The sequence below is a fragment of the Tupaia chinensis genome, unplaced genomic scaffold (assembly GCF_000334495.1).
Source record: "Tupaia chinensis unplaced genomic scaffold, TupChi_1.0 Scaffold000070_1, whole genome shotgun sequence".
Classification (NCBI taxonomy): domain Eukaryota; kingdom Metazoa; phylum Chordata; class Mammalia; order Scandentia; family Tupaiidae; genus Tupaia; species Tupaia belangeri.
Genome location: NW_006159530.1, coordinates 6,177,141 through 6,185,684, shown reverse-complemented (window position 1 = coordinate 6,185,684; position 8,544 = coordinate 6,177,141). Strand labels below are relative to the sequence as shown.

Here is an 8,544-nt window from a genome sequence, read left to right as displayed (position 1 = left end):
GCAGCTCTTCAGGGTCTTCAGGGTCGTCTGGAGACTGTGCGGTGTTTCAGCTCTTTGGGCTCTTCAGTTGTCGTCCTCCTGGTCATCGTCTGTGTCGTCTGTGTTGTCTGTGTTGTCTGCTTACTGTGGGCCAGGCATCGTGGTTATATACACACTGGTGGGCTGTGATTGGTTGTAAATGGGGGGCCGTGATTGGTTGTTAACAGTGGGTTATGATTGGTTGCTTTTGGACCAATCATGAGGTGCCAGATATGCAAATCTGAGGGATTCTAGTGGCCAATCAGAGCAAGGTTTCGAAGGTCAGGTTTTGAAGGGAAGCCAATCATGGCTTTTGGCATTTGTAATTGTTTCTGAGAAACCAGTTGACTTGCTGGTGCGCAGCCTCCCACAGTACAGGGCCCAAAGAAGACCTCCATGGCCAGCTTTGTATCCCAGAGGAAGAGAGAGAGCAAGTTGGGCTTGACCCCTAGTTCAGTGGCAATCTCATCCATGTAGCCGACGTACTGCACCTGGTGTGTGACTCGGGCTTTGCACAAACCTGGCAAGAGAAGGAAAGTGATATTGAAGCTCCAAGCCGGATTTCAGTCACAAAGCCCCCCTGAGTTACCATTGGGTTTTATTTCTGCTTCCTTTATTGACTCCAACTCATCAGATCATCTTAATTTCATACATATGACAACCTCCTTAGAAGAATTCAGTTAGCGTAATGGCTATGTCGCTGAACTCCCATGTAGCTGCCTGCGATTCGAGTCCCGGACCCGGTGACTTAAACTCACGCTGGGTGCATGTGCGTGTGTGCCCAAGATCCCGAGAGGAGAATGGAGGAGAAGAGATTATGATGTGGCCATGCCCCCTGGGGGGTGATTTCTTGCTTTCTGTCTCTCTGTCTCTGTCTTTCTGGCCAGTGCATGTGCCCTATAGCCAAAACCTCTCAAAAAAAAAAAAATGAAGAAGAATTCAGTCTAGGTACTAGATGTGAATCCCTGATGTTTTGAAAGTTCCCAAATTACCCAGTATAGCAACAGTCATGCAGGAAGGGCTGAATAAGTGAGTGGACAAAGCCTTCCCTTCCAGGCACAGAATCCTGGTTAATGATATAAACTGAGTAGTGAGGAATGTATGTGTTGAGTAGAAAAGAGTGTTAAACTCCCGGGAATGGCAAGAGGCATGGTGTCTAAGATGGCTGGATCTCACATATCTGACCTTGCAGTTCGAGTCCTAGACCCAGCAGCCTGAGAAATATGCCAGGTATGTGTGCATGTGTGGCCAAAATCCCAAGAGGAGAATGGAGGAGAAGAGACTGCAATGTGGCCATCCCCTCAGGGGGTGATTTCTTTCCCTCTCTCTGGCAAGAACATGTGTCTTATAGCAAAAACAAAAAAGAATCAATAAACTCCATTGCTCACTTCATGCTTCCAATTTGCATGAAACAGCCTTTCCATATATTGATTCTAGACATAAGTCCTGCTCTTAAAAATTCCTAGACAGTATAAATAACATTTTGCTTACTTTTTAATGACTTGGTCCTTCCATTTACTCGGAAATGAAAATCCACACTGCTAAATCACTCTTAGGTGAAAGAGGAGAAAACACTGGAGTTACAGACTACTGACTTTTTTTCCCCATAAGGCACGGGCTCTGACTGTAGAGAGACAGTTAGAGGGAAAGTGAGAAATGATACCCTCGGGAGGATGGCAACACCACAGTCCCTTCTCTTCCATTCTCCCCCTGGGATTTTTGTCACTCTTGCACACATGCCTGGCATGATTCCAAGCTGCCAGGTCTGGTACTTGAACCGTGGTTTGCCATGTGGGAGCCCAGCACCTTAGCCACTACACCACCTGCTGGTCCCTGGCTATGGACATTGTTAAAAATATCAAAACTTTTTCAAATGTTGGGAAGAGCTAAATTAGTATTATTCAAGAAAAAAAATTAAAAAGATAAATGAGGCAAGTATCTAAATCAAGAAGTTAGAAAAGCACACAAAGCAAGGCTAAGAAAAACAGTAAGAAGTGATTAATTCACGTGAAAGGCTAAATTTATAAATTTGAGAAAAATAATTGACAAATCTTAAAAGAAACTATTTTAAAAACAAAGAGTAAAATAATCAAATATCTTGAAGGTTTAATCAAGAAAAAAATAAATTATATATATATAAATTTCATATATATGAAATTTTATGCAAAGACATGGGAGAAGTCAAATTAAGAAAATATTCTGTATAATTACATGTTTAAATTTGCAAAATTAGGGCTGGCCACGCAGCTCAATGGCTGTGCTTTAGGAGCGGAATTCCACATGGCCAGCCATAGCTCAAACCTCAACTTCAGTGGCCTGAAAATGCACCAGACATGCCGAACTCCTGAAGAGAAGGAGAAATGGGAGAAAAGAGACTGCAACATGACCATTCTCAGTTTGAGGGCGACCTCTCTCTCTCTCTCTCTCTCTCTCACAAATGCATTCACTCTCTGGTAAAACAAAACAAACAAACAAAAAACACCCCAAAACAAAAAACACCCCCAGAAACAAACAAAAAAAACCAACTTAGATTAAATTGATAACTTTCTAATAAAATAAGTTTTTATATTGAACACAGAAGAATTGAGCCATACCAATAATGCCAGAAAAAAAATAGCAAATATGTTCTAAAATTATTTCTAAAATAAGTGCTAGGTTCTAGTATTTATGTTAATAATTTATTTCAAATTTTCAAGTAACATGGTTAAGACTACCTAAGTTGCTTCTGACCACACAAAAGCACTCAAAACTCCCCCTTCAATTTGTAAGGTTGGTATAAGCTGGATAGCACCATAGAGCCAAAATAGGAAAAAAAAGGGGGGAGAGAAAGGAAATTGTAGGCCAATCTTATCTATGACGATGGTTTCAAAAAACTAAATAAAATGATATTAAATAAAAATTAACAGTATTTAAAAATAATCATAGACCTTGACCAAGTAATTTTTATTCCTAGAAATTAAGAAATGTTTGGTTTTAGGAAGTATATTACAGTATTTCATGGCACCAACATGGTAGAAATAGTAGAAATCCATGTCATTTTAGAATATGGTCAAAAGGGGGAACCAGCAGTTAGCGTAATGGCTATGTCGCTGGCCTCCCACGTAGTCAACTGTGGTTCGCGTCCTGGACCCGGCTTAAAACTCACGCCAGGCGCGTGTGCGTGTGTGCCCAAGATCCCGAGAGGAGACTGGAAGAGAAGGGATTGCAGCGTGACCATCCCCTCTGGGGGGTGATTTCTCGCTTTCTGTCTCTGTCTCTCTCTGTCTGGTGAGCGCATGCGCCTTATAGCGAAAAACCTCTCAAAAAAAAAAAAAAAGAATATGGTCAAAAGGTATGTGATGTAAGCTAACTTCCATTGCCTCGCATAAGGTAGGAATAGGCTGCTTTCTCACCCTCTGGTAGACAATGCCTTACTTAATGGTGAAACGTAGAGGTGGTCTCAGCAAAATCAGAACTAGGACCAGAATATTGCTGTTCTTCTTTGTTATCTAAGATCATCCTGAAAATTACAGCCAAGGTAGTAACATGAGAAAAAATATATATGATTATTGGAAAAGGGCAAAATGACAGTATTTTTATTGTCTACCTAGCAAAAAGCTATCTATTATAACCAACAAAACTAGAATTTGGTTACAAAATAAATGAACTTAACTCAATAACTTTCCTGAGAACCAGAAATAATCAGCTAGAAAATACAAAAGGAACATCTTTTATTTTGGCAGCAGAAATATAAACTGCTATGAATAAACTTAAGTATTGAGTTAAAAGCTCATAGAAAACACGTGATATTTACATCTCATACTTAGTTGCAGAGTCCGTTTTAGCAGTTTCATTATGAAATTATAAGATTACTTTATCATTCCTTCCAAAGTTTCCCTAAAGACGCTCTTAGAATGTAAGTTTGATGCAGAGCATACACAGCAGGTGTTTAACAAATTGAAATAAACAGGCATCTTTTTTTTTTTTTTTAAGTTTTTGCTATAGGGCCTGACCCCATAGCAATTTTTTATTTGACCATACATTTGAAAAGTATTTTTCTTTCCCTTGGATTCTGAATTTAGCTAATTTCACATGTAGTTTCTGTGATCTCTGTTCTTATAATAGGCAAAGGAACTCTTCTTTCTTGATGGTCCTTGGTTTTGGGAATTGCTCACTGCACAGACTTACACCCCTATGGTGCTCAACAAGCGATGAGACTGTTTCAATGGGCATTTTAACACCTGTAGCCCATTTACATTCTTTTTTTTTTTTTGGAGAGGTTTTGCGCTTGCGCTCGCCAGACAGACAGAGAGATCGGGATCCTGGGCATGCACGCACACACGCCTGGCGTGAGTTTAAGCCACCGGGTCCAGGACTCGAACTGGTTGACCACGTGGGAGTCCAGCGACATAGCCATTACGCTAACTGCTGGTCCCCCGTTTCCATTCTTCACCACGATATCACTGAGCTGAAATGATCTCAGAAAATCCCATTTGGGTGCAAAGCACATGATGTGAAAATCAGAAAGCTCTATCTAAACAGATTTTATTTACTTTAGCCAACAATTTAGTTTCTTACTCTTCTGCCATTTTCTTTTTCCTGTTGTTGATGTGAGCTATCATGTCTCTCACTGAGGGTAATTTCTTCAGTCCTAAGAAAAAGAGGGAGAAATTTGAGGACTGCCAGGAAGGCTGGGGAAGAAAGTACATGAAAGAAATGGTTTAGAGAGGAAATAGTGAACAATAATCAGATTATGAAACTGATGACCAATGCCCTTCTCAAAAAAAATTCCCAAGGAAGATACTTTCCTTTCTGTTGTTCTCAGGTCGTCAGGAAGAAAAATCACCCTTCCCTTACAAGAACATTTCATAGCTGTTCCTCACTTTGAATCTATAATCAAAATTCTTGAGTATTAAGAATTAACATTGACATCTTTTTAAATCTTTTAGAGACTTTCAGACTCTACTCTCTCAATGGGACCAGAATGATGGTGCGGTGGTGGGACACAATGCTCTGAAGGTAATCCTATGTGGGAGGTTCCCAGTTCAAACCTAGAGTCCTCCCTGAGTGCACTGGGCAGGTGTGGAACTGTGATCAAGGACTGGCTGAGGCTTGGGACAGACTGTGGCATTGGGACATTGTTGGGGGTGTTGTCTCTCTCTCTCTCTCTCCTCTCTCTCTTTGTTGTTCATTGAAGAAACAATTTCTCTCATTATCTGATTAAATCCTGGACTGGAGCTCACATCTCAAAAGCACTTTTTCTCAGTCTTCAAGCGATCAGAAGGAACCCTCAGTTCTCGTTATGTATTCATATGATGGAAAATGTCCCATGACTGCAATAATTATTCTTGGTAAGAAGAAAAGTAAGCAACAAGGAAATGAAGGTGGTGTGTGTGTGTGTGTGTGTGTGTGTGTGTGTGTGCTGGGCAAGGGGGGATGACAAAATGAAGGTTGGAGTGGGAGAAGACATAGATCAAGGGAACAGAACAAATAAGAGGTGGAAGCTTTGACTTCTGAACTATCCCCATATTGTGTCATCAGTGTAAGGGAGCAACACGCAAGGATTGCCTGCACATTAGGGGAACACCACACCCGAATAGCTCATGGCAGTGCCCAGATGTAAGAGCTTAGAGGCATCTCTCTCCCTAGCAGACTGGGTCCCCTGCTTTCCCTCTGCTTCTTCTCAAAGGCCCTTTCAGATAGTTGCCCAGATATTTACAGTGACCCAGGTCCTGTTCTCTTACATGTCCTGCTAGTTGTCTCTGTGTCTGCTCGACTCTTTAGTCCTGGTTTGGGGGACCTGGGTACAGACAATGGCTCTCTCAACTCATTGTTTTCTCCTTGCCCGAGAACCTGGAGGTCAAACATCTTTGAGCCTGTTTCCCACTGTGGTGGTGTTTGAAATATATGCCTTCCGTAGGAAGAACCAGGGGCTGCTCTAGGCTGTCTTTCCCCCAGGATATCAGGAAAAACTCAAGCTTGGGCTCTCAGTGCTGAAGCCCTGGTCAAACTAGACATGGGCCATACAAGAGCCATGGTACATCAACAGGAGCCAATGTAAACAGGTGTCCCATGTAAGCCGCCATTAGGGTGTCCACCATGTGAGAGAGGTATCCTGGGAAAGGCACACTGTAAATCCACACCCAGCTCCCTCTCATCTTCCATGAGGGCAGGTTTGCTGGATGTTCTGGTCCTGCAGCCCCAAGTTAGCTGGGGGCTCTCAAACAATGAGGTGCCGTCTCCTCGTTGGCACGAGAGTATGATCTGCTCACGAGCACTGTCAGGTGTCATAACTTACGGGATAAATATGAAATGTGAAATGAGCAGATACAAAGAATTAAAAGGCTGTCTAGCACATTGAAAAGGGTTTTGCACTTCGCCTATTTGGTGAAGTAGCAATTAGCCTCCTAGACATAAACCGAACACAAACGCGTATCTGCGTTCACCAAAAGATACATGTTTGACTGTTAATGATACCATTGTTCATAATAGCTCTAAATGCCCATCAACATAAAATGGCTAGATTGTGGATATATGTATTCATATTCATGCATAGAGTGGATGAGCATAAGGAATTGTAAATAGTTGTGAAAATAAATGACTGTAAAATATGGATGAATTTCACGAGTACCACATTAAGTGAAAAAAGTCAAAGACAATGGAGCACAGTATTCTAGGATTTAATTTTAAAAAGGAAAAAGAGAGTGGGGTCAGCAGGTGACATGGTGGGTAAGGCTCTGGACTCCCACATGGCTGTCAGTGGTCCAAGTCCTAGTGGTTGAAAAATCAGGCCAGAAGAGTGTGCGTGCATGCCCTAAATCTCCCAAGAGGAGAAGAAGAGACTGTGGCATGGCCATCCCCCTTGGAGGGTAATTTCTCACTCTCTCTGTCTCTCTCTCTCTCCAGGGTGTGCACATGCCCTATGGCAAAACTAAAAAAAAGAAGAAGAAGAAGAATGAAACTAATTGCTGCTGTTAGAACCTGAGGTACTGGTGACCCTTGTGGTGCTGGAAGAGAGGGCAGGAGGAGCTTCCTTCAGGTGCTGGTCATGTTCTTTTGTTTTCCCTCTTTTTTAATCTAAATGATAGAGTGGCTGTGTATGCGTTTGAATTGGGAAAATTCAGCCAGTTAATATGCATGATGTATACTTTTCAATGTCTAAATTAGACTAAAATACATCTTTAAAATTTTTCGTTTCACATGAAGATCATCAGGTTAGAGTAGAAGGTCCTAAATACAATCAACATGATGAACGTTTCATTTGTCCCTCGCATGGCTACCCCCGTCTCATCCATTTGTTGTCTTTCAGCATCCCTTTGGTATCATTAGTTGGTGCTTCTATTTTGGGGTATGAATTCAAGAATCAATAAGGAAAATACATACTTGTTAGGAGGAAGGGCGGCCAGGTATGTACAGTGAAACCAGCAGAACTAAAGTAGAGCTGTACTGTAGAGATTTTGAATGAGATTAAAATGAGCTATTACTAGGAATGACTTCAATGAAGGAAGAGCTAAACGGCTTTAGAAAATGAACGATGTAAGATATAAACACAATATAAGCTACCTGTCTATGTATTCAGGTCTCATTGAACGAATGGCGGTGCATCTTGCCCAATTGGTCATTTCATGTCTCAGGATGTAGAGGGGTCAGTGAGGATATCTACTACCTTGTATCACATGCTGACCCACCTGGGAAGAATTGCCTACTGGCGTTCTCTAAAAGAGAGAATTCTGACTTCTCATTAACTAGAGCATGGTAAGCATGTTAAACTTGGTTAGCATTATTTAGGAATAAGAGGGAGAAAACTCTGCGTCATTCAATCAATTTACTCTTATTCTCAGAAGCTATGATGCAATTCTGCCAGACTTGATTCTGATTTCTTTCTGGGACCAATTTTGTTTTGCTCAGAAGCATTGATTTGGGTAAGGACTTGGGAAATGAGTCAGGAACCTGAGTCACATACTTGGAGTCGGCTGGCAAAGTAGAATAACTTCATTGCCTTTCCAAAATTCATTTGTAGGTAAGTCTTCCCTTCCTTGTCTTCCTACGTTCCCCATTTTCTGTTTCTGCAAAGCCTCACCCTACATTAGCTTCCCACTGGAAAGAACCAAGAGACTGGATACCCAATACCCAAATGTAACCTAATTACAACGCCACATGTTTTAGTTTTTTCCTTGGATATTTTTATTTCAGTAGAACTCTCTTAGAAATTAAAAATTCTCAAGAGTCCAAAAATAATTCATTTTTGATGGTAAAATTTCAGGCACTTTGACAGGACAAAAGAAAATATATATCCAACAGAAGGCTTCTGAGGGTTCTCCAAATCTGACTAAGAGCCTGCTCTGGTTATGCAGAAGACCAGTACATACCCTTGAATACACGGACAGTCCATCGACTCTGGAGTTCTGATGTAGGAATGGTGGCTTCCACTGGCTGGAGGAATCCAATGAAAGCTAGCGTCGGCTTCTCTAGCTGAGGAGGGAAGACAAACTTAAACATGGGACGCTGATCATCCAGGGTTTTTGAATCATCTACAAAGAAAGGGAA

The 8,544-nt window shown here is 41.5% G+C and overlaps 1 pseudogene; it reads right to left on the bottom strand.

Moving 5' to 3' along the window:
• Nucleotides 1-8,544, bottom strand: part of LOC102493594 (dimethylaniline monooxygenase [N-oxide-forming] 3-like) — a 61,329-nt pseudogene that overhangs the window by 43,918 nt on the left and 8,867 nt on the right.